Source organism: Gorilla gorilla, chromosome 1, assembly GCF_029281585.2.
Source record: "Gorilla gorilla gorilla isolate KB3781 chromosome 1, NHGRI_mGorGor1-v2.1_pri, whole genome shotgun sequence".
NCBI classification, from domain to species: Eukaryota; Metazoa; Chordata; class Mammalia; order Primates; family Hominidae; genus Gorilla; species Gorilla gorilla.
Window position 1 is genome coordinate 230,153,331 of NC_073224.2, and position 3,633 is coordinate 230,156,963.

The following is a 3,633-nucleotide window of genomic DNA, read 5'->3' on the forward strand; positions in this document are numbered from 1 at the left end:
CCCCATCTGTACTAAAATTATAAAATATTAGCCGGGTGTAGTGGTACACGCCTGTAGTCCCAGTTACTTGGGAGGCTGAGGCATGAGAATTGCTTGAATCCAGGAAGTGGAGGTGGAGGTGAGCCGAAATTGTGCCACTGTACTCCAGCCTGCAACAGAGTGAGACACTGTCACACAAAAAAGAAAGAAATATCACAATATGTCACAATAGGCCGGGCGCAGTGGCTCACACCTGCAATCCCAGCACTTTGGGAGGCCAAGGCAGATGGATCACCTGAGGTCAGGAGTTTGAGACCAGCCTGGCCAACGTGACAAAACCCAGTCTACTAAAAATACAAAAATTAGCCGGGCGTGATGGTGGGCACCTGTAATCCCAGCTACTCGGGAGGCTGAGACATGAGAATCGCTTGAACCCAGGAGGTGGAGATTGCACTGAGCTGAGATCCTGCCACTGGGCTCCAGCCTGGGTGACAGAATGAGACTCTGTCTTAAAAAAAAAAAAAAAAAAATTATCACAATAAGTCCTAGGGTAAAGATGGGGATACAGAAAACAATTAAATAGAACAAAAACAACTGTTTCCTTTTCCTGTGATTCAAGAAGGGCTTAGATCTTCTACTCAGCATCCTTTTACTAATACCCTCCATTGGCTCTCACCCCAACATTTCCTTTTTTATAGCTTATTTTGTAATGCCTCCTTAATTATCCTTTAATAGAAGCCACCGCTGATAAGCTACCTACACTCATACAGAAGCATTAATATAATGCCCCAGATGTACTATTTCAGGGCAAAAAGGAAAATAATTTCCAACAAAGTGGTGTGTGTTTCACTGTCAGATGCTTGCACTTACACACGGAATCACTGTGCATCCGACAGAGGCTGACTGGCACATGGGGCACGGGGATTGTCAGCTCAAACACCGTCAGCAGCGTTGCCCTTGGAAATGGGATTTCCCAGAACAGTAAATGTGTCTGTCCTTGATTTACAAAGTAGCTACATTCCTAGGAAATCCAGGGTACATTAAAACTCACCATGTTACCCAGGCTGGTCTCAAACTCCAGGCCTCAAGCAATCCTCCCACATCAGCTTCCCAGAATTTGGGGATTACAGGCATGAGCCACCACACCCAGCCAGAATATTTTATTTCTGTCAGACACAGAGCGTTCGTTGATTCGTCTGGGCGTTGGTGTTGGTATTCTGTACTTGCAGCAAGCCCACCAAGCGGCTGAACTGGGTGGATAATGGAAAATGTCCTGTGGATTTGGGAGTGAGACAAACCGGCTTGAGTCTAACCTCTCAGTTAGTCTAAGGCTCCAAGCTTGAAAGGGTTAAATGAAGTACTATATTTGTTTTGTTTGGCTTCGTTTTGTTTGAGGCTTCCTTTTGTTTGAGGCTTTGCTCTGTTGCCCAGGCTGGAGTGTAGTGGCACAATCTCTGCTCACTGCAACCTCCATCTCCCAGGTTCAAGCGATTCTCTTGCCTCAGCCTCCAGAGTAGCTGGGATTACAGGTGCCTGCCACCACACCCAGCTAAGTTTTTTTTGGTGTTTTTAGTAGACACAGGGTTTCACCATGTTGGCTAGACTGGTCTCAAACTCCTGACCTCAAGTGATCCACCTGCCTTGGCCTCCCAAAGTGCTGGGAGTATAGGTGGTGAGCCACCACGCCTGGCCTAAATGAAGTACCACATGACCGACCGACCGACCGACCGACCTGGGGAACATAGCAAGGCCCCATCTCTACAAAAATGTAAAAAATAAAAATTAGCCGGGTGTAGTGGCACATGCCTGTAATCCTAGATACTCAGGAGGCTAAGGCAGAAGGATCACTTGAGCCCAGGAGTTCGAGGCTGCAATGAGCTGTGATCATGCCACTGCACTCCATCCTGGGTGACAGAGTGAGGCCCTGTCTCAAAATAAATAATCCAATCCCCCCCAAGAAAGGAATGAAGTGCTATAATGAGAAAAATCCTAGTACCTAACATAGTAGACAGTGGAGAGTGGTTCTCTTTCGTTTCTCAGGGGCAGACAGATGGGGTGCTGGAGTCCTCTATCAAAGAGTCAGAACTCTATCCCAGATGTGTAATGAACGTGGTCACAGACATATTGTCCCATTACCATTTACCTTCCCTATAACCACTGTGCCTCCAGCCTTGTAGAATAGACACATAGGAGCGCAGCAATACGTCTAAAAATAGGAGCGAGAGAGGGCAGGGCATGCCCGTTCTTGTGGTAGAAGAAAAGAATGTCAAAGAAAGCAGCTGGGACTAATGAACTTTACATTAGCCATATTCCATTCTTTCAGCTTAAGTCAAATGTCGGTCCTCATGAGGCAACTGGCTTTGACAGGAGCTACACTAATTACCACTTACCAACCTTTAATTTCTGGGTAAAAGCAAAAGAGAAAAACTAATGGATTTTTCATTTTCCAGAGAGACAAGAATAAAATAATAGTAGTCTGTAGAAAAAAGAAAACCTGCATCAATTACAAGAATTATTAATGTATCTTTAATAACCAGATTATTTAGCTGTTTAATTTCCTAATTACCTGTTCAAGCTTTTTTTTTTTTTTTTTTTTCCTCTTTTTCACCTTGAGGGTTTTTGTCCATTTTGTTTGTGGGGTTTTGCCTTAAATCATTTTGGCTGCATCTTATACACCTTGTGGTTTTTAAGGACCTTGGACATGATCTAGTCTGAACCCCCATCCACTGCCTGAGTCCTCCCAATAGCTCTGACAGTGAGGGTCTCCATTCTGTTTGAGAGCCTCCAGCCAGGGGGACAGACGCCCTCCCCAGGAGCTGCACTGCATTTTCAGGTTGCAGAACCTTAGAGTTGGCAACTTGCTCAAATGATATCAGACAACACTGATGCAATTACAAGGTTACAAGGAAATGAACCAACAGATTAATGCATAGATAGCGGATTTTCTTCGCTCTTTTTCTTTTCTTTTTTTAAGACAATCTCGCTCTGTCACCCAGGCTGGAGTTCAGTGGCTCTATCTCAGCTCACTGTAACCTCCACCTCCCAGGTTCAAGGGATTCTCCTGCCTCAACCTCCCAAATAGCTGGGATTACAGGGGTGTGCCACCACCCCCAGCTAATTTTTGTATTTTTAGTAGGGATGGGGTTTCTCCATGTTGGCCAGGCTGGTCTCAAACTTCTGACCTCACGTGATCCACCGTCCTCGGCCTCCCAAAGTGCTGGGATTACAGGCATAAGCCACCGCACCCGGCTGTATTTTTCAGTATCATGTTATAAGAACTATCACCCCCAGGCTGGGCGCAGTGGCTCACACCTGTAATCCCAGCACTTTGGGAGGCCAAGACGGGCGGATCACGGGGTCGGGAAATCGAGGCCATCCTGGATAAAATGGTGAAACCCCATCTCTACTAAAAATACAAAAAAATTATCCGGGCGTGGTGGTGGGCGCCTGTAGTCCCAGCTACTCGGGAGGCTGAAGTGGGAGAATGGCCTGAACCCGGGAGGCAGAGCTTGCAGTGAGCCGAGATTGCACCACTGCACTCCAGCCTGGGCGACAAGCGAGACTCCGTCTCAAAAAAAAAAAAAAAAAAAAAAAAACTATCACCCCCAAAATTCTAGCTTTTCCTCCAGACTGATTATTTTAATAAGACAAATA